At 35.8% G+C, this 26,734-nt stretch overlaps 1 protein-coding gene across 2 annotated transcripts in view; it reads right to left on the reverse strand.

The window, feature by feature from the left end:
* Positions 1-26,734, reverse strand: part of PEBP4 (phosphatidylethanolamine binding protein 4) — a 290,393-nt gene that overhangs the window by 157,782 nt on the left and 105,877 nt on the right. The window lies entirely within an intron of this gene.

Genomic DNA, 26,734 nt, shown 5'->3' on the forward strand with positions numbered 1-26,734 from the left:
TTCACTTTCACCTCTGAAGATGCCAGCCACAATTACTGGCGAAATGTCAGGAAACCAAATAATTAGACCATGGCCTACTAGCTGAGAAGCTCATCACCACCGAACAATTTGATGCTTCAGATTACTTCTCATGGGGGAAGGGGCAGATTTGGAGGGAGAGATTCTAAACAAGGCACAGATAGCAAGGACCGATTTGCTATTCTTCTCAAAGCAATGTTGTGTTCTGTTGAGGGTGGGTAACCTGTGTCACAGCATTGGAAAAACAAATGTTAATAAACTAATTCTACCTATTTTTGTTAAATTTCTTCCAGAGCTTTCATAGGAACTAAAATTTCATGCATTTAGACTCTAGATTTTGGAAGAGGTCCAAAGTCTTTTCTATTTGACTGTGACTTGCATTTCTGCAGGAAATGTCAGAATCTGACAAAAGCTTTTATTTCAAAAGTAAATTTTCTCTGTAGTAAAAGAACTAGAAGATCACAATGGGCTCAGAGCTCTATACTCTCTTCAGGGAAGAATGGATAGATACTGTAGATGAATAAATATATAAATAAACAAATTGCCAAGTTTATTAAAATTCTAAAACATAACAACTGGATATGATGACCAGAATTCTATACATGATCCAAATTAAAATGAAGCATACTATTCATTTGTAGCATTTATAGGTTTCCTTTAGGGAAATAACCTGGTAAGACAGTTCTGTAGGAAATAAAATACAATTTATAAAATCAGCATTACAAAAAACATAAATACATTATAGGAAACCATCATTATCCGTATGCTTATATTTGGTTCTTTATTTGTATTATTTATTCTCTACATTCTTTTAAATTTGTACTTGTACTTGTATTTGTATTATCTATTTCCCATATTCTTTTAAAAACTATAATAAAAATGAAACCTAATAGCCATAAAAATTATGATAGCAGTAAAAATGGCAGTACAGTAAAAGACCAGCATAGTATCATTAAAATCACGTACAGTAAAATCTCAGCACCAGTTTCAGTGTGCCCATTTTAATGTTTATTTATTTATTTATTCATTCCTCCCAGCGTTTTCCTGCAGGTATAGGGTCCGCTTTTTTCAAATCAACCAAAGCCTATCCCTAACCCTGAGCCTGATGTCGTGGGCTGAGAGAGAGTGACTGGCTCAAAGTCACCCAGCCGGTTTTCATGCCCAAGGTGAGACTAGAACTCATGGTTCCTTAACCACTAGACCGAACTGACTCTATTTTTTTTATTTTTACTTTTATGTATTTAATGTTTATTATTTAACATAATTTTTGTTTTCCTTGTTTTAGTTTTAAGGAAATGTTGTTGGGCACTGCAACCTTAGATCATTCCAAATCTTGTTCATTCACTCTCCTGGTGCTGAAAGTCTAGTAGGCACTGCCCATGTGCTTTCAAGTCTTTCCCCATAGCCAAAAGAAGCAAATTCTGGCTTTTTAATAAACTGAAAGCTGAAATTCTAAGAAATAGCACTCTGTCTTCCACTCTCCACTGACACTAAATCATGGAATACACAGTCCTAAATAGGATTTACATGGCAAGAAGATCTCATACTTACTTCTAAATATTGAATTATTTTTAAAATTATATTTCTTGATGGTTAATAAATCCACAGCAATTCAGATTTATTAATTATCTAGGCTTGTTGTCTTTGGTAAAAGTTTCACTGAGCTGTGGAAGCATGTTAAATTTAAATGTTATCATTAATTACAAAAGCTGTATAATATTGTTTCTGTTTCCTGATTAGATTATTATATTAACCAACAATAGTACAAAACTTCAGCTTCATTCAAAGTTAAATGTTAAAATGTTAAAAGTTAAACCGCCCAGAGTCACTTTTTAACAAGGTGGGTAGTGACAAATTTGATATATAAATAAATAAATAAATAAAAATGAATAAATGTGCAATAATCTAATCTGCAGAATTAACTTTTGCTGAATCCAAGTATTCTGTTGTTCACAATTTCCCAAATTATATTCTTTTATACACTACTGAAAACAATTTTGTAGCTCAAAATACATAGGAAGTATAACTTGTAAACAACCTACCTTGAAAAGAGCTCCTTAGTTTGTCCCTATATTGTTCTTCCCAACAGCACACTATAAACTGAAAATCAGTTATCTTATTACTAAGTAGTTCTCTTTACTTCCCCATGCCCAGTCCTTAAGCCTCGAAATGTGGCCTCCAAATATGAACAGAGAAGATGTTCATATCCTCTGGTGCAATATGGAGAAAGCAGATGTGGTGAAAATCATAGATTTGGGTTGGAGAAGAAAAACAAACCTTAGAGACGAGCCATTTGAATGCAGTGGAAGAGAGCTCTAACTACACTCTATCTACATACTCCTCTAAAGATTCTGGGTGAAATACTGTATCTTCTTAAGTGTGATTCAATCTTCGCCTTCACTCAATGGGGAAAGATCAAAGTTTAGGAGCTAGATGTAGGCCTTGACAACTTTGATATCAATGATCTGTTGAATATAGTTTTCAACTGAAGATATTTTGGGGCATGTTAATGGAGAAGAAATTCAATATAAAATTCAAAGCAGCATCTTTCTATTTGGGTAGAACAGTTTTATCTATCCCAGTAGTCTAACACTGGAACTTTCATCATTTCCAATAGGTTGCTACAAGAAAGGAAGTGTAGAAGTCAGAAAGAAATAATTATATTTTCAAATGGCATTTAACTTCTGTATTGTCCACACTGCCAAGACATTCTATTCTCCAGTAACATGCCAGGGTGCCAAAAGAACAGGAATAGTATGCTGTTTAAAGGTATACATGTGAATACACACAACAGTATGCCAGCTCTAAAAAAATGTTAAAACAGAGGTTCATACTGTAACTTGTATCTTCTCTTCCGCTCTTTCATGAAATTTCTTTTGGAAATCAAAAGGAGTCTGGAAAACCTTACTAGGGCCACCAACCTTTTGGCAACTCTTTCATTCAGGCCAGAAGGTAAAGTTGTTAAACCAACCCCATCACCTGGCCCAAGTCCACTCATCTTAAAGTTGCTGAGGTTGAGAAACACTCCTATAAATTCTACAGGTTCTTCTCCTATAGCTGAACACTCTATAAAGTGAATCACTTTTTAAAACTTTGCCCATTTCCCTTGCTTCTTTCTAAACTTCCTGCCCTTCTTTCACTGAATTGAACAATGTGCTAAATTCTCATTACTATGTATTTGATTGTGTTGTATGTTAACTTTAAATGCTATTTGTGCTACAGTCGCGATAAATTTTAAACTGCTTATTAGTTGATTTTATATTATTAGTTTCAAATATTAGTTAATAAATCATTTGCTTGTTTATTAAAATGTTGGACTTCTGGAAGACATAAGCCTGTTTATTAATCTATAATGTAAAGATCTCAGTGGAACTGGCACCATGTTAAGCCTAAGAAAAAGGTATTGAGCCTTCAGGGAAAGAAAAGCACATTGCTGAATAGGAGACAGGACAATAGATCCACAAAGGGCAGAGGGTATGTCACTATGTCCTGCAAGAAGACTAACAGAAGAGTTGAAGTAGAGAGCAATTCATTCCAATGAGGAACAAAAACAAAAATGTGTTGACAACCCATTGATTTGTGAGGTGTGCTGCCTGCCAAGATCACAGATTAAGGATATGACAGAACAACTTCCAAGATTTATCAAGTTTGTTGACAATTATCCCTTCCTGCTAATCTTTGTTAGGACAAATATTACTGTTTGCTACAATCTTATTATCATGGACTTTAAAGATGATGCTTTCATCCATTCTTCCAGTTCATGAAAAAAGACTTGAAAAGAAATAACAACTTATTTATTTATTTACTGGATTTATGAGGCTGTCCAACTCAACAACGTGACTCATAAACAAACCATAAACAAACAAACAAAAAAAAGAACCACACAATGCTAAAACATGCACAATATATAAAAATAAAATAAAGAATATAAAATGGTGACCAGCATCATCATCAAAGCAACCAAAAGGGGACTCCACTCAATTGGCCCCAAATGCCTAAAGAAAAAGCTAGGTCTTAAAGCTTTCCTAAAGGAGAATGGAGCTGGGGCTCCTCATATATCAGGTGGGAGATCATTCCAGAGAATAGGGACAGCCACCAAAAAAACATGCTTCTTAAGTCCCATAAGGTGACAATATCTAAAAGAGGGAACCCTATGGGAATGAGTAGGGCAGGCAGATATTTATTTATGCAATGTCTATAACTGCCCATCTCAATATCCAAGTGATGTGCTTGAGAGAAGGCGGTCCCACAAACAACCCAGACCTATGCCATATAGGGCTTTAAAGGTGAAAATCAGCATTTTGAATTGCACCTGGAAGCCTTCTAGAAGCCACTGCAGCTCACGGAGTAGTGGTGTTACATGGGTGCAACAAGCTGCACCCATAACTATCTATGCTGTTGCATCCTGGACCAACTGAAGCTTCCAGATGGTCTTCAAGGGCAGCCCCAAGTGGAGCATGTTGTAGTCCAACTGGGAGGTGACTAAGGCATGAATGATCATGAGTAGGGCCTCCCAGCCCAAGAACATTGCAGGTGAATGAGTGTCTATTCAAATAGTATTAAGATAAGTGATTAATTGGATCATGAGATGAGATACAGTACATCTCACAAGAACTCAGAGAAAATGTTTTAGTTGAAGCATGTTTAGCATCAAGGCGGATTAAATTTAATCTAGTATAGGTAGGAGAGGAAATCATGAAATAAATATCTCGGAATAAATGCAGTGCTGTTACTAATGTCTGCTATTGCCTGTCTAGCCATAGAAAAGTTGTGGAAATTATCTTTTAAAAGCAAACTGCAGATCTTTCAAACAGGCATGAAGTACCAGCAGTAGAGGACTGTAATTATCCTAGCATTAGTTGAAAGACATACTTTACTCTGATGCCCCTTCTAAGAAAGGCATGCTCAGTTATGTGTTGATCTTCTCTAGCTGCCTGAGATAGCCTTAATTGGCCATGCTAAAGAATTCTCAAGGGCACTCAAGGTTGAACTCAGCCTTTGTTAGCTGTTCTTCATTGGTAGCATTCTCACCTTTCACTAGATCTTTCTCCAACTTTCCCCAAACTCTAATATATTTGGTTGAGCACATAACCTTCTCCATCTTTAGTGCTTCCTTGGCCTTGACAGTCAGCATAGTCTTTCTTTAGGGTTTGGCTGCTGCACTTGGTGGGATCAGAAATTACCATTTTGTTGGTTGGTGGTGAGCAGCACTGTTTCAACTGGCTTTAACTTTATGGCTGCAATTACTCTGTTGGTCACTATGTCTCTGGGGTTGCTATTCAGGTTGGTAGCATTGCTTTAAAAAGTCAATCATAGTATGGATGTATTACTGGAACATAAGCCAATTTAGTGTGCTTAAATTCTTATCCTAAGGCTTGAATGCCTTGAATAACCATAGACCATACAGTTCTATGGACCACCAAAGCACTTTTTCTATTTTCTTTTTTCCTTGATTTGCAGAGGCATTTAGATCAGCTCAGGCTAATCAGCTAGACAAAATAGCTGGTCTGCTAACTACAGCCTTCATTAATATATGAATAGGGGAAGTGTTAAGATTTTGTTTCAACCAGGAGTTAGCAAGGCTGATTCAGATGGGAGGAAGCTGTTTTTAAATTCCAAGTAACCCTTATTATTCTACTGTTCCCTCTCTCTCTCCCTCTTTCTCACCATACACACATACACACAAACAAACTTAAATGACCCTTAACAGGCAGCTTAGTTTATACCATTTCATTATATTCTTACCGTCCAAAATAAATTTGTTTCATAGCAAAACCAGCTAAAGGGACTGAGTCATGTGCAGAACAAATGCAAATGAAGAACCATTCAGTTCAAAACAGATGCAGATTGCAGTGAATGTTGAGGAACCATGAAATGGTAGATAGATAGTAAGGAATGGCAGGGTAAAAGAGTTGTGATTTTCAACTTCTCTAACAGCCTGATGTTACCTGGCAATCGCATCTTCTAATGGATATTTCCTTTGATGTCTAATCCTACAAAGAACTCTGGGGTCTCTTAGGATCAAGTGTACCCCAGTTTGGCTAAGTGCCAGAGGGTTTTAGGATTTAAATGGCTGTAAAGGGAGTGGTTAAAACCATTAACAGGACTAATATAACTGATGTTGGGCATAGGAGGTTAGATTAAAAGGGCTGGAGTGACATATAGAATAACAGAAGTGACTTAGGACAGAGAACAAGCACCTTTAAAATAATGTGGCAATGACCAGAAGTCAATGTGAACAAATCTTGCCAGATTAATTGTTTGATTAACTTAGCACATTGTGAGAATGCTCTAGATGCAATTTTACATGATTTCAGCAAAATATCTGACAAAGTATCCCATGACATTATGAGTAGCAAGCTTGTTAAATGCAGATTGGATGGCATGACAATTACTGTAAGTGAATGCTTTCTCTTACTTGGGGAGAGCTGACACAAGATATTACCTGCCAAGGAATATCTCCCAACATTGGAGGAGGATTTGGAGTTTGATGATCTGATTTAATGATCACAGCTGTTCCCTACACTTCAAGAGAACCAAGGCATGGCTTTCTACTCTACTCTTTCTTGTAACTCCTACTAGATGAGAACCATGAATAAGAAGAAAATCATGAATAAGAAGAAAATCAACTACACTCCTTTTGTCTTTGTGTTTGGATCTGTCATAAGTAACATAATACATTTGAATCTTTATGGATGTGTTTTAGTAATGAAAGAGAGCTAGGGTAGAAAGGATGCTTCTCCATATATGCCAAGACTTAATGCTTCTCTTTAAGGACCAGATTCTAAACCCATTCCAGAAATTCTGGGGTCCCTTCTCTCTCCTCAGATCTGGAGAGGTAGAAGGATAGAGAGAAGTGTCACAATATTCAAATGGTGATGAGCTTCTGGGCTAAATGGCCATGGTCTAATTTCCTGGTATCCTGACAAAGCCTGCATCTCAACTTTATGCTATACCAAGAACAAACAGCCCTTAATTAAGCAAGAGCAAAAAGGAATCTACAGCAGCTTCACCTGAAAGAATACCAAGCAGTACCCTGTCTTAGACAGGCCAATCAGAAACTAGTTCTTTTGGAATTTCCTCAAATTCAACCAATTGGAAGTTTAGCTAAATGAAGACCCAATCAGGAACCAGCTTTCTCAGGCTCCCATGACATGGATCAATCAGATATCAGCTTGACTGGAAAATTTATTCAGAATCCAGATCATTCAGTTATAAATACAAGAGCTCAGATAGTCCCTGCTCAGTTGCTTGTGAGCTGCTGAGAAACATGCTGTGGAGCAGATCACTTAGCTGCTGAAGATGCCAGCCACAGCTGCCAGTGAAATATCAGGATACTAGAAAATTAGATGATGTGATTTAGCTTGGAAACTATCAAACAATTTGATTGATGCAGGCCATGAAAGCCTACACCAGTATATTGTTCAAAATTTGTTGTTTTATTTCATAATTTCTTTTTGTTGGGAATGGCTGCAGAAATGTACCTGCAGAAAGCTACCTCTTTGGGGGGGAAAAAACACCAGTATTCACCTAAATTCATCACAGAAAGATCTTTATTTCCATTTTTATTTATGGAAATAAATAACAGCAGGAAATACATTGATAACCCAAATCCCCTGCCATTCATTTTATGCATGTATATTAGCTGTTGTTGTTTTTTACATGAAAAGGAGGTCTGCTTAGGAAGGTCTGTTTAGAAATTGAGCTTTAGATGTAATTACCTGACAGTATTAATTACAATTCAGAAAATAATACATCTCCGTGGGAGTTTAGTAACAGGCTTGGCCCAGTCACTGAATCACACAGAGTGCCTGGGCTTTGCAGTAAATATTAGGTTAACCACTTTACACTCATGTTACATATATACTGGCGACAAGAATGAGGTATCAGTATTTCTAATTGCCAATGAATTTAAATTTCTTGTTCACAGTTGCACTGGTATAAAGGAGCAGACATCATATAATGCATGAATTGTCCGGAACTACAGTTCATATGAGCCTATGTAATGCTTAAAAAAAAAAAAAAGTAATCATAGCAAGACATATTAGGAAATGTACCAGATATTCCTGAAACCTGTGCATACTGTACACATACCCAAGTGAATTCTAAGGGCTTGTCAATAATATATTTTTACAAATGGAGAAGCTCTTTTCCAGCAGCTAGTTCTCCAGCTGATTTTCTTTCCATTACTGTTTGGTCATAGTCATTCTGCTTTTCAGGTTTTTGTAATGTTAGTTTGAAAAATCAAACAACTCACTATGCAACAGACAATATCAGACCATTTCTGCATTCTCAGGGACGGTAAAATAAAAATTCCCTCATTTCTCCAGAACAAAGTTCCTCAGACCTTCATTTAGTTGTTTGGTTATCAAGATATAGATGGAGCCTTCAACCATGCCGGAATTATACTAACAGAGAATTATTCCATTGTAATTACACCATATGGAAAACCTGATCTATACTAATTTAAAAATAAATATTTCCAGCTACTTCCATAACTCACAATGATAGATATTCATTACAGTTATCATCTCTTACATAAATATTCCTTTACCATCTTTAATTAGCTGTCTAATGTTGTAGCATATAAAAAATGTTTTTTTTTCCTCACAGTATTTATTAATTTAAAAATGCCTTGTCAACATTGTGGATAATTCAGTTCCATTCAGTAGCCTTATTACCAATTAGGAATTGTCCTGTACCCAACACATAAGTCACAGAAGATCAACTATCCATTTGAGAGAAAGGGATATTTGTTTTCTTAAAGAAGGGCTAGGGCTCCTTTCTTTACATTGCAGGGATATCATCATATCACTGGAGAGGAAGTAGTGGAATTATTGGTCCTTCTGTCTCCCACTGAGCCTGAGAAGGTTCAATAAAATTGGTTCCTATGCCTATAGGAAGTATAATGTACTTGATTTCTTCTTTTCTAAACATTCTGCAGAAAATTGCAATGCTATGGTTCACCAAATTGTAGCAGCACAATTTCAGGAAATTCCAGGATTCATGAAAAGGACTTGCTCATTCTTGATCTAAAGTGTGCGGACAGTATATTTTTTATGTTTCTATTGCATTGTATGGATGCTGGAACCATTCTGGAGAGACAGTTTTAAAAGTCACACACACACCTGGTTTTATTTATTTGATTTATATTCACTTCTCTGCTCAAACAAAGACCCAAGCCATTACTAACTGTACCAGAGAGAACAAAGTTCTTTTTCCTTTCCTTTATTTTTTCTATTTTTCTTTCTTTTATTTAATTAAAGACAAAAATGTTAAGTTAAAAGGGCAGATTCCAATTGAATGTTAGAAAAAAATTCCTAAGAGTAAGAGCACTAAAGTGGATCCATTTACTCAAATTGGCAAAAAATAACTGAAAACAGCAGGACAAGCAATGGCCAAGTTTGCATGTCTATGACCTGCCCTAACAATGGATTCTATCCAAGTCAAGGCAGAACTGAATTATTTTAACCTATGACATAAGAACCATAAACCTTAACCACTGTATCTTTTCTGGTAGCCTAGACTGGAAAAACATATGCAGCTGATGATTTAGGAGGATTCCGGCTGCTGGTTCATATATGTGGTCAATTTCTATTAGCAAAACTGCCAAAACTGGCAGAGGCATTAATGTTTTAGGGTACAATTAATGACATTTACATTCACACTGTTTGATATAAGCATGTATTTTCAGTCCTGGTTATTAACGTCATCATCCAGTATTATCGTTGTCTTATTATTATGCCCTATCTCCATTTCTCCCCACTTGTTTCCCACACTTGAAATATAAGGCTGTTGTGAGCTGCCCCTTAGCACCAGGGTGGGTGGAAACTTTCCCTCAGGTGAAGATGGGCATATGAAAGCTGCATAGCTAAAACCACTTAAAAAAAATGTTCTGAAATGTTCATGCATGAAACATTCTGTAATAACAAAGTACAATAATTAGTACTTTATTTATATCTCCTCATTCTTATACTTATTGTATTATACTTATTTATTGCCTTTCCTACAGATCAGTCCTTCCCTTGCTTAGGAAGTGAAAGGAAGTCATAACTCTCCTTACCCAACATATGTGTCTTTTAACTCTCAGTGCCTTTGCAGATCTATGTATAGTACCTTGTTCTCCTCAAAGCTCTGTAAAGGCAGCATTTTGCCTTAATGGTGCTCATGAAATTACAAAGATTAACTGCTCTATTATTCTAGTATGCTACCCAAGCACATTTTCCTTTTGCCCCCCACCCCCCACCCCCAGCATCAATAACAAGTTACTGCTGTCATATTGTTCTTTCAACTGAGGCCATAGGGTGGCATTGTATCTCTCAGCCATTCACTGATCTTAACGCTTTTCACTAAAGACTGTATTTAAATGCAGTAGGTAATATAAACAGTTTGATCTTTCAAATACATCTATAAGTTCTATACATCTTTTCTCAACTTTAAAACAATTAGCCCCAAACTCCAGCTTTTTCCTTGTGATAGTTGCTGCTAGCCTGACAGTTACAGCAATTAAACCCCATCTGTTTGCAGGGCACGAATAATAACAGTTGACACTCAAATTCTAATACAATGCATGGAAAACCTGTTAAACATAAAACTTGGGGCAGCAAAAATGTGCCCTCACGGCTGGACTGTGCCATGGAGCTTGGGCTTCAGCATCAAAGCTGAGATTTGTTTCTTCACTGTGGGACTCCAACCCAAATTGATCTAGGTATTATTAAACAGTACAGTTCTCAGCATCATCTTTTTTTCCTCTGATACTCATAAAAAATTTAGCAACAAATTTGACAACAAAAACAATTCCTGAATAGCCATACAAGCATTTTTGTATTTTGTGCCACAAAGGCTAAGTTCACACATTGCCTTAAACAGTATTATTGTTGGTATGGCTTAATATATTATATTGAACCCACCCACTGTGATTTGTAAATCATGACTTGTGGCTTGGGGTGTTGTAAAAACCCAGCCAATTGTAATCTATTCAATAATGATGGCTTAACACTTGGGTGAATCAGGTCAGGCTGTCATTTCCCCAAAAAAGTTTGCATGTGTTACATATTATTAAACTGTACAAAATAGGAAACACACATTTGTATTAGCTGTGTCAAACTGTCTGACTTTTCTGAGACTCCTATGGATGGGTAAATAAAAATTGATATGAGAACTGGAGAAGGGAAGGAATGGATCTCTCCTTCAATCTGAGGTAATTTCTTAGTTCTGCAAGAAGTCCTTAAACACATCCCTAGGTGTAACCTGTAGCAAGCCCCTTATAGGTGAGCCTAATCTAACAAAGTCTGTTATCTCTCCATACATTCCATATTTTGGCATGGCCCATACAGACTTTATGGCCTTAGCATATCTGCAGACATGCACACATCATTTTTCTTTTTGCTTAGTATCTTAATTGATTATTTTTTAATGAAATGGTTCATATAGATTCAAAACAGAATGACTGATGGAGTCCATTAACTTCCATTTTACCCTGCAGAAAACTTGCATATATATAAATGCAAGTGTTGTGTTCAAAAAATGCATATATTTAGACATATTGGATACATCATCCTCATCCACCAAACTGTTTTTTTAATGATGTAAATACCTTTTGCCCTTTTCTGCCAGTTAACTGTTTTTGATCAAGCAAAATTTAACTGAGTGGTGTATATACTTACTCTAATCTGGATAGGGAGATTGACTGAGAGTGTGAGGGATACAAACTGGAAATTATCTACAGTAATTTTTCAACAAAATGGATATGGGTCCAGCAGAGAGCCAGTACTAAACTCTTAGTACCCCAATCACAAAAACATCCCAATTGAGGAGAACCTTTTTCTTTTTTCTTGCTTTCAAAGCTAGCATATATTTTTTTAAAAAAATGGCAGTGATATTGGGTCAGGAAAATCTCATGCTTGCAGTGAGAAAGAATATAGCACCTGGAGCCTGAAGATAGAAACACTATTTGAAAAGCTAGAATTCTTGGAGATCTCATGTTCAGAGAAAGTCTAAGCAAAGACATCTTGGATGAAAAAAGGTTGATCACTGAAATCTGAAGTAATTCTGAGATCGAATTCAACAAATTGATTCAAAACAGTGCTTCAGGAAAAGAGATCTGGGACAAGCTAAAACAGATACACACACACATGAATGAGCAACAATACATTAATGTTCATAAAACTGAAATTAACAGGGAAAGAAGATTTAATGCAACATGTGTCAGAGTATCTATTCAGAGGACCCTAAAAGAAAATACTGTGAACCTATCTGATGATTTAATCAAGAAAGTATTAAGGTTGTTATCAGAAAACTATAAATATATAGTAGAGTTAATCATACTTCATGATGAAATTTTCCTTCGTAATGTAATTGCCAACTAGATGCCCACAGTAATTTTCCAACATGGCAAAGTTGTATATAAAAACAAATGCAGATTTTGCATTTTTGTTTAATTGTAAAATGCTTATCTCTGACAGAATGAATTCATGATTGAACAGGTTAATGTTGGCACAGATTAGATATAGACAGATCCATACACCCTGAATTCTAATAATTTTGTTAATTTTGGAATCCATTGAGTGCTGCAAGATTCTTTGCTCTATATAATGCAGCTTAACCATCACAGGAAGAGAAATACAAGAGCTGATAAAGTAACCTACTAAAAGTGATCAATGTGCTTCCATATCTGCCATCTTTTAGTGGGTGATGAATGCTTATTTATCCCCATGTTCTTCTGAATAATGTTTTATTTATGAATATTTTTAATGATATTGCAGTTCACCATTTCTGTATATTGTATTGTATAATTGGCAACAAATTCATTTAAGGTTATCATTCTTTTTCTGTTCCAGATGTAGAACACTGTAGTCTTGATTATTTAAATTAGCTCCAGGATGAGGAGATTATGTACATAGAAATACTGCTGTTTAGAAGATGCTTCTATGCTTGGGGCATAGGACTTGTATAATCTTCTGGTCCTTCTCTTGCTTATGCAATATAACTATGTTTTTATGGTTTATGTAATAAAGAATTTAGAGAATTGTTGAAAAGGTGTGACACAAATAGAAATTATATAATTCACTTTAATGAATTTTTTTAACGTACTTTTGTTTGTGGTTCTGGTCTGTGACCTAATAAAGATGATTCTGATTCTGATTCTAGAAATTATATAAAAATCCCAGCCAAATTCCATCACCACTTTTCTTTAATTTTCTTTCAAACAATTTAATAATCAGAAAGCAACCTGCAACAGGCTTTAGCAAGATGGAACAATTCATAGTCACTATATGACTTGTGTAACTTTACTACAAAGCAACAGCATATTTCACTGACACAGCAGGGGGCATACAAATTAAAAACCAACTATGAAAGAAAAAATTCAGAGGTTTTATAACTCTTATATGAGAACATACCATATTAATAACATGGTACAACATAGCATAAAGAGGAAGATACCAAGGATAAAAATAATGGGTGGGTTCAGATACCAAAGAATAAAACAGATTCTGGGAATGCATAATTATAGTTTTCCCATTATTATATACAAGACTGTATAACAATACCTATGTTCATACAAGCATTGCACATTGTATACATAGGCTTGCAGACTATCAGGAAATTTTTGGTTGAGAGTCTCAGGGACTGGCACTTTATCATCTCAAGGACTTCTCTTCTGCCCTAACCTAATTTGCAGGTTTGATCCTCAGAGCTACTGTTATTTTTATTATCAAACAGTTGGTGCTTTTATGCATAAAGACTATAATCATTATACAAAGCTTCTGCAGGGAATTCCACTGGACTGCTTCTCTTCATTTACTTTGGGAATTAATATCCTAACTTGGATGTGTAAACAACTCTCTATTAGCTTTTTTAAAGCTGTCTCTCCCCCAATAGTTTCTTAGGGCATGACCCTTAAAAATAATAAATTAATGTGTGTGACCTTGCCCTATGAATAAAACTCTCTGACCATGCTTTGACTGGGCAGAGGACTCCCAGATAGGATTCTCACTCTTCCTGAATAAGAGAGCCTGGGGCATGACTATTGCAAACAGATTTGGGTATCACTCAACCTATTTCAATTGCTCCTTTGATTGCATATGGTATTCAGGCTGCTTTGATCACCTTCACCAGAAGCTGCACGGTGATATGCAGCCCTATTAGTATTATTCAATCTCTTAGCACTTTTGGTTCCATAATCAACAGTGATGCTGTTGTTTAACTGTTCTCCCTTATAGTATTAAGCCTTGAGGACATTTTAACACTGTGGTTTTAGGCTTTTCTAATCTGTCATGTCCAAATTGTACTAATGACACAATTCCCTAGTTTATGGTGTATTTGAAGGTGCTGTTTTGGTCCCACTGTTATTTATTATCTATAAGAAGATGTTTGGAGATGCTCTGAAGTACAGTGCCACTAATAAGATAAAACTCATCTCAAATGGTGGCAGTAGCAAATATGTGCATGTAATTATATTTAGTCTTCCTGAATTGGCCTGATTTGACAAAAGTTAAATGCTTATTCTCATCATGCTCAGATACAGTAACTGCATAATACAGGGCTATCCTAGAAGTGTGTTCAGAAATTTCAATTGTACAATATGTAACTATTGATTAGATGCCATCAAGTCAGTGTCGACTTTTAGTGACCACATAGATAGATTTTGTCCATGACGATCTGTCCCTAACCTGGTCTCTTAGCTCTTCCAATGGTGTATCCATTGCCACTGTAACTGAATTCATCCACCTTGCTGCTGCTCATTCTCTACTCTTTCCTTCCCTCTTTCCCAGCATTAGAGCCTTTTCTAGACAGCTAGCTCTTTGCATAATGTGTCCAAAGTAGGATAATTTGAGTCTGATCATTTGTGGTATCAATTCAAACTGCGCAGGAGAAGGCAATGGTAAACCACTCCTGTATTGTTACCAAGAAAACCACATGGATAGAAATGTAACTATTAGGCTGCTATTAATGAGGCAACTAAAGATTTGCAAGGTGTTGGTTTTAGCTATTAATCACATAAGCTATTTACAGGCATCAAAGGGATTCTTTGTCTAAATCCATCCATTATTCAAATCTGCAGAAATGCTCTTTTTAGGATCCTGCTACTGGAAGAGACCTAGGAAAAGTGGCTTTATTATCCTGTTTCAGTTCTGCATTGTGAAATACATTCCTGTCAAAGTTATGATAGGCCTCACTTTTTAAAAAATTTAAGATATATGTTCTTAAACCAGCATTTTAAATTGATCTCAGTGGTTTTATTATTGTTTTAAAAGTTTTAAATGATTTTTTATTGGTACCATTGTATTTTATTAGCTGTACATGGCTTTGCATTGTATTTTTGACCTGCAGTTTACTGCTTTGTAAGCTTCTGCTGTGGTGGTGGTGGTGGTGGTGGTGGGATTGATCTGTAATATAAAAGTAAAACCTGTGCTTGCTCTTTATGTGAGACATAGATTCCCTACCCTTTTAGCTTCTGGAGGGCAGTAAAGACCTGGCTCTTCCCCCAAGCACTGTGCTAGGATGGTGGTTGAGCTGGGAGACTGTTTGGTCTGGCACCTGGAGGGAAGGGTACTTCTGTTTTTAATCTGTATTTTTATGGATTGTTGTGAGCTGCCTAGAATCATTGTATGAGATATAAGTCCTGTAAATAAATAAATAATAAATACATTTTTCTACTTTCTATAACATTCACACATGACACATAAAGAACAAGAAAGGCTCAAAGGCTGATGTGCAGTACAATCCCATCTACATACACTCATAAGTTTCACTCCATTTAATGTTGCTTACTCCCAAGTAAATATGCACTGAAGTAAACAAGTATGCATTAATGAAAATGTCCTTAAATGGCGATAGGTAGAGAACATGAGACAACTGATAACTACAATAACTTTGCTTTATTTCCTAATTTGGGTTTCCAGCTAAACATACTATAATGGCAGCTCAGGCAGTCAGAATGTGCCACTGACATACCAGAATGGGGAGTGAGAAAAAAGATTAAATTATGATTTATACTGAGAAATCCTAAGGCAACAGAAAATAAACCTCAATTTCATTGACAATCAGATTGAGAATCAATCAACAAACAAACAAAAGATAGTTTAAAAAATAAATGGAAATGCCCAGTCATTATTTAGACTAGAAAGATCAATCTGAGTGCTCAACATTCTACTTAAGTTTATGCCCAGAAATATCCCCAACTTCTCCCTCACTCCACCCCCCCACAAAGGACCATAGGGTTGGCCAATCATCATGCCACAACTCTATTTCAAACATTTTGAAAATATTCAGCTGTTAAAATTAATAAAGCTTTTGTTTGCTTTAGTTAGCACCTGTTTCTATGGTGACACTTGCAACCCAGAACCTATTCATCAGCCTATAAGAAGAAATTCACTAATAAAGTCAACTGACAGAAAAAAGAAACCAGTTGCAAAATCCTGAAGAGAAGATTGGCCTGATCCTTTCCCAGAAGAGTGCTACTATTTGTCCCTCTTTCTGCACTCGCCCAAGATAGAGGATTATACACAGAGATGATTAAGAGTTCATTGCTGATGAAAACAGCCGTGCTCTTCATGTCACAGAAGCAGCTTGCTAGCCTAATGTACTAGTGGGGTATGCTTTTCACACTGCGACTGTACTGCACAGAAGGAACAGCTGTCTCTATACCACGTTCGTCACTGAACAGATTGTTTTCTTCACCGTCCCTGCTGCTTCACCTCAGGCATCAAAGCATCCTTAATGAGAACACCTGGAGCCTGGAGAGACAAGGCTGCTTGCATTTGCCTAGGATGGGGATATTTGGGACTCCACTTCCAAGTGAATGTGTCAAAGAAAACTGTATCTCTTAAGTGCTCTTCCTAATAGCTGATGGAAGTAAAACAGAAGAAAGGGAATGGGAGCCAGTGTTTACTTTTTGGCTTTACTATAATGTTATACTCTCAATGTCCAGACATGTACTTGTACACTTTCTCCTCTAGCCTTTAAAGAGATCAGATATGTAGGTATAAATCAATCACCGCTATGAAGGCATATTCCTAGAGACTTAAAAGTTATTAGTGCATGTAAGTTGGTGCTCCTTGAGTATAATTAAATTTAGGGACTTTCCCTCACCAAGTGAAAAGAAGAAAGTATCATGCAAAAACTTTCACAATGTCTTCACAATGAACAGAAGAACATAAGAATAGCCCCACTGGACCAATCCAAGCCCATCTTAATCCAGTTTTCTGGATTGAGAAGATGAAGAACTAGCTTTCCACTCTCATTCCTCTACTGTTGGTATTTGAAGAATGCTGCCCCAAACCCAGAGATAACATTGAATCTTCCAGATTAAGAGCCTTTGGTAGACCTGTCCTCCATAAACATATCTGGTTCCCTTTTAAAGGCATCCAAGTTAGTGGCCATTACCATGTTTTGTGGTAATGAATTCCACAGGTTAATTATAGGTAGTCCCCAGTTTAAGGATGAGTTCGGTTCCCAAGTTCTGTCCTTAAGTCAAATGTGCATGTAAGCTGGAACAGTATTATTGTATAATACTGTATAAGCAGTATTGTGTAATGAACTTGAACCATTGTGTACTGAACTCAACTTTCATTACAAGAGGCTCCGTTCTTAATTACGGGTCGTCCATAAACCGGGTGTTCTTAACACGGGGACTACCTGTATATACAGTGTGAAGAAATACTTTGTTTTTTCTTCTGATCAGTTTCATCAGAGACATCTGGTCCTAGGATTTTGAGAGAGGAAGAAACTTTTCCCTGTTTCCTGTGCTATCATTATTTTATACACCTTAGTCATGTCCCTAACCCCCTACCAATCAGTTGTCTTTTTTACAAGCTATTCTAGTCTTTTCTCATAACAAAGGGGCTTAAGCCCCCTGATCACTTTGGTTTCCTCTTCTGCACTTTTTCCTTCACTATTATGTTCTTTTTCAAATGTGGCAACCAGAATGGTATTCCACACACAGACATGCCATAGATTTGTATAAGGCTATTAGAATGTTTATAGTGCTATTTTCAAACTCTTTCCTAATGATCATTAATATGGAATTTGCTTTTTTCACAGCTACCACACACTGAGTCACCAGCCATTAAGCTATCCACTATGATCCCAACATCTTTTTCTGATTAGTTACAGACAGCTCAGACTTCTTATTCCAAATAATTATTCTAGAAGAAATAAAACTTAGAACAGGAAAACTTCAGAGAGCATTCATTTTGCTACTCTTTATTATTGCCAATGATTAAAAAAGCAGCAAACAGAATGTGACAGTATAATTTATTCTTTCCCTATTCCTATTGAATTTTAAAGTATTTAAAAGAATCTTTATTGGATTGCTCTGTAAACTAGTTCAGCCTCCACCTAGTTATTTGATACTATTCAGTGTATCCAGGATAATATGATAAATTTATTTCTAATTCACTGCATTATCCTTTAAATATTTTAATGACTCATTGAATGAAAGAAAAAAAGCTATTTCAAATGAACAATTATGCTGCATTAGAGTAAAGGCTGATTATATTTAAACACTGCTTGTATGGATAACGGGACATATCGACCTCTTAGCTTTAGGAGCTAATTTGGTTCTTATCTCTTAAATAATTTTAAACTGCAAATTACCATGAAAACTTAAAGGGCCTTAAAAACAGTCATCAACAGATATTATTACACTTTACAGGAGCATTTTTAATGTGTACCGTATTTTGAATTGAAGTTAAACCATGTACCTTCTGAAATTTCAAAAAACATTATAATCAACAATGGTAAGTAGTGAATGATGAATTTTCTAACCAAATTTTTTGTCAGATTAGGGTATTGAATTTTTCATCTTAATGGGGCAAAGTTCTGCCTGAAACCTTAGAATAAGACTGAATTCACCACTAAGAGTTTTGGACTACAATATCTAACTTGTAATATGGTCTACAAAGTACTACGCAGTATGGTCCACAAAATGACACTGTACTCTCATATGCTGGCAAACACAGTCTCTGGGCTTCCTCTTCCCTTCTCCAAATGGAACAAAAAGTATCTGAAAAGAGTAGAATTCTGGTAGGAAGAATTAAAGAGAAATGGCCTTTATCTGAGATCAGAAAGACCATTTGCCTTTCCTGAATGGTTTTATTAAAATGATTTCTATTATTAAAAATGATCCATTATAACATTTCCTTGTTATGTGCATATAGGAAGCCAACAGGTCAAATGAGCAGATTGCTTTTTGGCCGTTTGTAGCACCAAAGACAAAAAGTGAGGGGCTCTGGCTAACTTGTCCTATTTCTGTAGTGAGCTGGAATATGTGCTTACAAATTCTTTTCACTTTGAAGGCAGATACAAATGCCATCTCATCCAATGACCCTGCGTACCTCACTCTCCCAGCCTGGCCTCTGATCACTACTACAGAAGTTAAGAAATTAGTAGTACAGGCTAAAGCATGCAAAGCAATGGGATGTAATTATAACTCCATTGCATTTTTTCAAAGCCAATATTGATTGGTGGACACCAATTTTAGCAGCCCTTTTTTCTGCCACTGATTCTTCTCTGGTAATCCGAAAAGACTGGGCCTTCTCAATTATTCTTGCCATTTGTAAAAAAAAAGGTTCCTGCACAGTCCCTGAAAATTATCAACTCATTCATCTTCTAGGATAGTCAGCAAACTATATTCAAGACTTCTTGATATAAAATTTTTCAGATGTAATGGTATGTGGGAATGACCTTGGGAGACAGGAGGAAGAGGGGCGGACTAGGCAATGGTCAGATAAGAGGCAGCTGAGCTTGCAGAAGGAATGGGGGCATGGCAAACATCTCAGAAGGGACCCTCCCTAGTTTCTTGGGCTGTAAAGGTAAGCGGGGAGAGATGTACTTTCAGACTTGCGAGATTCTGTTATGTAACCTTACAATAAAAATATAGCTAGTACTCCTGGGTGTGCTTCTTGTATGGACTACCTCACAAGACTGACAGCAATGGACTGGTGTCTGAAGAAATATTTATAAATTAACAGGTTGGCTTTTGAGCTGGCAGGTCTACCCTTGACCACTGCCTCATATTTCAACACCTGGTCCAACAGTGCTGAGCCTCATGGGGCTCTTTATGCTGCCTTCATCAAACATAACTGTACCTTTGATTCTATCCTTTGTGACAAACTGGAAAAAGCTGGAGGCTTCAACACAGATTAAAGGCTTTATTTTTTTGATACAAAAACTGCATGAGAATGTGTGTTTTTAAAGTCTGTTGCTCTATAGTCCAGGTGCTATATCATTCCCCACTTCTGGCCAATAGAGAAATACCAATTTATTTTATGCTGATTACAAGGTCATTGTTTCTTTCTTAGTGGTGGGACTACGTATTACAGTCCTTCGCAACATATTGTGAAGAAGGCTCACTGTAAATTGCTCTAAAACCTAACTCTAAAAAAGTTGTGATCTGCTTAAAAACCTAGCTAGGCATAGATAGCAGATTAGTGGCCAAGTTATTGAGCAAGTGAGGTAATACAAATATCTGGGCATAACATTTCAGGATTCAGGGACATGGAATTCCTAAACCCTTCAGGCCAGTGAAAATAGCAAATGGTTAATGTCTGCCACTTTAAAGTTTTTTTTTTTTTTTTAAATCAAAGCAGTGGCCAATTTATATTTTTGGTAGTGTGGATTTCCCAGGGGAAAACATTTGTCTAACTTCTTTATTGTGCGCAGGCATTCACAAATAAAGACAAAGGCCATTATCTTGAAAGGGTGAATCTAAATTCCTGAGAGTAATTTTTGGTGCTCCTGTGTGTATTCCGAATGCTACACTATGAATTGGCTTTATTTTCTTAGAAGCCTGGATTTGTCAAAGCAAGCTCATGTATAGGCTTAAGCTGATATATTGTCCAGAAGGCCCAGCCTCCTTAACTATTTATGATGAACATCACTCCAAGTGAAAAACTGAATGGGAATCAATTGTATAAGGCCCTTCTCCAACTCTTATGGCATCCATTGGAAATATAGAAGCCAAATAAACCATAAAACAGTATCTATGGGTATTGATAAATAACAACAGAACCACCAACCATCAGTCACTCATGCCGTAGTCCTCTCTCGTATAGACTGTTGCAATGTGCTCTACATAGGGCTACCCTTGAAAAGGATCCAGAAGCTACAGTTGGCTCAGAATGTGGCCACGCATTGGGTGCCAGTCTGCTTCCAGGTCCGATTCAAGGTGTTGGTCATCACCTTTAAAGCCCTACATGGCATGGGTTTGATTGATGTCAGGTTTAGCCAAAAGAATTCCAAGAGACAATGCAAATTCAGTTCTACTGTGTTTATTAGCTACAACCTCTAGACAGAAAATCTCCCCAGACTGAAACCTAGCTCCCAAGCCAGCCAGCCGCTCATGTCGGGCTCAAGAGGGGTAACCAACCCTGGAGGTGGTTAGCACCCTGAAGACGCTCCAGGAGGTTGATAATTTATTTCTACCATTTATCACTTGGATTATTATTATTGATTACTGTTTTTATTGTATTTTTATTGGTTTTCATTCTTATTTTATTGTAAACCACCCAGAGTCACTCTCTGAGTGAGATGGGTGGTGACTAAATTTGAAATATAAACAAATGTAAATAAATAAATCCAACTAAAATTTTCTCCCCTACTCATCTTTCCTCAAGGCACTAGTGTGCCTTTTTTTGGCCTATTTAAATGCTTTCCCCTTTGCAATTAGATTATTATAGATTTGCTGGGGTCCCTTATGCAGTTTGTACTTGTTATGTGTTTTTTCCCTTCTACATCTTGACTGAATTAAATAAAGTGAATCTACAATTTAATGTTTGTAATTAAAATTATTACTTTATTATACCTTATAATCTAGATTGTTTGATCTGCTGGCTCTTTTTGTTTCATTTTTAAATTCTGTTTTATCATCTACATGGTATAGCAATGTTGTTGTCTTTATATTTTTAATATTAGAAAGTACCATTCTTATAGTTAGTTTTACAGTTTTGTGTTAGTAACCACATTAATAATATTAATCTGTTATGTTATTCCTTAAACTCTGATTCTTATAATTTCATGTTCCTATGGTACCAGTAAATTCCTTATGTCATGAAACCTATTAGATCCAGTCTAGATTTTTGCTCTGATATTTTTATTTTATGCTATTCTGCTTTATTTATACTCTATCACCATATTTTAGTTTTTATAGTTTTAATATAAATATGAAGTACAATTCTTATAGATTATTAGTACTATAAAATGCTACAATTCTATGCTAGTAATCCCTATAATTATATTATTAATATGTTATTCTATACTTTAAATTTTTATTGTTTGAATGGCTGTAATTCTACATATTTTTTTATTCTGACCAAAATAAAGATTGGCTATGTCCATGAGTGTGTCCATGAATCTAGAGCAATGGAATTTTTCAAATATTCCCAAGGCCATTTACAGTGGGGAAAAAACCCAACTCAGAATATTGTATACAGAAGAGAGATTTTCACAAGCAAAACATCATCTCTGACTTAGTAAACATCCACAGTCAACTTAAATTTAGTTTTAAAACTAGGGCTCTCTTTCATTTGCCAGGTGCAATTTAACATTTATTATACCATATATCATTCCCTCTATCTTCCCTATCCCTTCCTATTTTTTAAAAATCAGAATATCTATACGATCTGAAGAGAATCAGCTATATACATAAAGCAAAGTTCTTATTTTTCAATAATAAACTTCCAGTTATGAAGAAAACAAGAATTACCACTGTGTAACAAGAATATACAACATAATGCCATTAGGACATAAACGTTTTTTCAGAAGAAAATTATACCACTTGAGATTTTTTAAAAACCTTCCTTAAAGTTATTTTTAATTACAATAATTAGCAACAGTTAATATACCAGAAGGATTTGTGCACAGAAGAAGGAATGCTAGCTCCAGCCTTTTTCCCTGATTAATAAATATTAAAATTAATGAGAGACTTTCAAGACCCTATTGTTAAGAAATGTGTAAAGATTCCTGTGAAAGAATTTGTATAAGAGTAAAATGGTACACAAGCTGCTACAATTATTCTGAATGCTTTATTTTTTTCAGCCAATTATGAAAATTGTGAAAAGTATTAATATCTAATTTTAATTTGCTCTGTAGTGCCATTAACAATAAAAAAAGTTTAATTAAGGTATGTATACGAAAAAGAAAAAAAAAGGGGAAAAACTCTGGCTTTAATTTCAAAGAATAATAGAGAACAACTAGATAGTTCTTCTTTAAATGCAGGTTGCAAATTAATTGATATTTTAATTAGACTTTAGTACTAAGATCAAATCATAGTTGGAAACACCTAAATTTTTACACATATTGTTAAATGGAGGCATAAAGAGAAATAAGCTATCCTAAATGGTTTTATTTAAAACTTGTAATTCATGGAAAGGAAGGTCAGAGACAATGTAATAGATTTAGCTGAAATAAATGGTAGTAGCCATCCTGTTCTTGCTTTATTTAATTTCCTAATTTCCAGACATTTAAGAAATTGTCTTGAATTACAGGTCATATTACTCCAGTCTACCAAAGAACTAGGGTAACTATTTTTTGGAGAACTAACAAACTTTAGATGATCATAGTCTATTGGATGGTACAACTGTTATTCATTCGTCCTGACTTACACATTCATTATACTCCCACTCTTGTCTCAGGTCAAATACATTTTACAGGTTTTTAAAGCACTGTAAAACTTGCAAAATCTATTTTGACAGTGCCAGGGGTAAGAGATGATGATGGTCCTATTATGCTATTATAATGTTTTTTCAACACAGATCCATTGAAGAGAACACATTTCTTAAATATACATAAATGAAACAATTGACAAATTTTAAACCATTAATTCTCATTATGGGCACCACTATCTGAACCCCACTCCTCATTACACACTGATGAAAGCATGACTTTATATGCTATATTAATTTACTGAGCATATTTATAAGATGAAAAAGCTATATGTTCATTTGGATAAGTTATTCTAGAAAAATATACTTGTTCTGAAATAACAGCAGTACTATCAAAATGTGGGCAGGAACAATACTTTATTGTTTTGGTGTGCATGTATACTTGCATTGAGAAAAGCTGCATACAAACATACACAGAGCACAGAATACAGGCTGAACTTGGTTCTAATGTTGAACTGCAATAGGCATTTACCTGAACATTTAATGGAATTTAATGGAATGGAACTGTAAACATGCTTACAGTTGTGCCTTAAATATACAGGTAATCCCTGGGTTAAGAACATCTGGTTTATGGATTACCTATAGTTAAGAACAGAGCCTGTTGTAGCAAAATTCAAGTTAAATACACAATGATTCAAGTTAAATACACAATGGTTTGAATTAATTACATAATACTACTTATATTATTAACAGTATATTATGCAATAATACTGTTCTGGCTTACATAGAAATTCGACTTAAGGACAGACCTTGGGAACGGAACTCATTCTTAAACTGGAGACTACCTATACGTTGTTCAGCCCAGGAGCTAGCAGTATGTTACCCAAAGGATATCCCTAAATTAAACCTATTTATACCCCAATATTATATACATACATATAGTACATTTTAATTTGCATATTTAATAATGGCAATCTTTATTTTGTTGGATTTATATCCCACCCCTTTAATACTTATATATCATTTGGATCAGTTTCCAACAGTTAAAAGAATCACCAACATTTTGAATTGTGGTTGGAAATAGATGATTAACCTTTCTAACTTTTGCAAGGCAGGTGTGATATATTTCCAATGACTATCACTCTTGCTGCCATATTCTGGGCCAACTGAATTGTTAAGTCCTTTGAGTACCCACTGAATAAACCAATCAACCTGTAATGGCATGTACTTCCATAATCAGGTCTGACTTCATCAGGAACAGATGCAGTTGGTATGTTAGTCTAAACTGGGAAATGCACAGTCACTCCTTGAGAATTAAAATCAGATATTTGTGAGTACTTTTAACAATAAAATGGGATACAGTTTTTAAAGTAAATAAGTAATGTATTCCAAAATCTGTTTCCCATTTTAAGTCATAATGTGTGAGTCCTCATCCAATCCACTCCTGCCATAAGCACCATTTCAGAATCTCAGCAGCTTCACTGGTTTTAGATAAAAAGAAAAGCTAGCATTACATTGGACAAAGTAATAACTAGGACCTCTCCCAGTGAATAGCATTAGGGATAGGCCTTGAACAGGAGTCCCCCAACATTACAATCTAAATCCAATCTGAAGGAAAGGACTGTAAAATATATATTTCTAAACCCATCTTCACTATGTGCTGCAGAATGGTACCATATTGATATCTAGACACTGTTGAAAAATACAGCTGAACCAAAAGTGATGGAGACATGACCTTATTTTATTTAAAATGTAGACTGTTTAATGAGGTGACCAGAACCATTTCTATTCTAAAACTAGCCCAAAACTAATATTATCCAAAAACACATGTTAGGATACTAATACACACTCAACCACATTGTCCAGAAATTTAAAATGGATAGAAACCATCCTATATTGTAATATCAAGAAGTGTAAAATAACATTGTAATCAGTAGCAGTCTCATCACTGCCATAATTAGACTGTCTGACCTCATGCCCCTGCACTGTACAACCTACCCACACAAGCCTCTTCTGGATATTTAAGGAGGAGGAGGAAGAGGAGGAGGAAGAGAAGAAGAACTGTTGAGGAATACTGTAATAGAAATATTACAGTATGATGTTCAAGAGACTCCTTTTTAAAGTAGATTACCAGTATGCTAAAAGTTTCATCTGTGTAGGGAAAGCAATGCCTAAGAGCCTATGAAGCCTTAAACCTATGTAATGGTATGTGGGAATGACCTTGGGAGATGAGGAGGGGGGAGGGAAGAGATGCTGCCTAGGGAATGATTAGATAAGTGGGGGCATAACCACATAACAGACAGAGAAAAAACTCAGAAAGGAACCTCCCTAACTTATCAGGCTGTAAAAGAGACAGCAAGAGATTTGTACTTTCAGACTTGCAAGATTCTGTTAATGTAGCCTTACAATAAAGTAGAATTAGCTCGTCTGGTTGTATTTCCTGGTCTGGTCTACCTGGGAAGGCTGACAGTTGCTCCCTACATGGTAGTCTCCGAACACCACCAACTGCAGAAAATGCAGCACTACTTTCAATACCATCCAACTAGTTCAGATATGAAGGCTGTTGAGCATAAGGATTAAAAAAGGATCCTGGTCAGTTATTTCAACAACATATGCTTATAGCCAGAAAATTGTTGAACTGATCAGGTGATTAAAGACAATAAATTATAACAGATCATAATCAGACACTCATCCTAACTTTCTGATTGTCAAAGAAGCTGTCAGATATAGGTGGGATGAATCTACCCACCCTATTCTTCCAGCTAAATTTCTATGATACATCCTTAGTTTCTTCATCCATGTTCAAGTTCCAGATAGCCAAAGATTTCTCACCGGCTGATCTGGCACTTAGCAAACCCAACAGTTTTCAGGGCCTGAGGTGAAAGGGAAACTGGGAGGGAGAACATAGAATCATCCTTATTTAACACAGTCCTTTTATTTCTGCCCTTATTCCCTTTACCCATAGAAATGGCTTTTATTTTAACATCTGTTATACCTGATTCCTCTCGTATGGCAGGGCTAACTTGATAGTCCTCAAAGTTACTTGTTTCCAATGACAGTTGTGAGAAATTGAAAGTGTTTCTTTAGATACACAAAGCACCAAGACAGCA

This window comes from Python bivittatus, unplaced genomic scaffold (genome assembly GCF_059951505.1).
Source record: "Python bivittatus isolate LINGU-HERP-01145 unplaced genomic scaffold, Pbiv_v1 ctg000680_np1212, whole genome shotgun sequence".
NCBI classification, from domain to species: Eukaryota; Metazoa; Chordata; class Lepidosauria; order Squamata; family Pythonidae; genus Python; species Python bivittatus.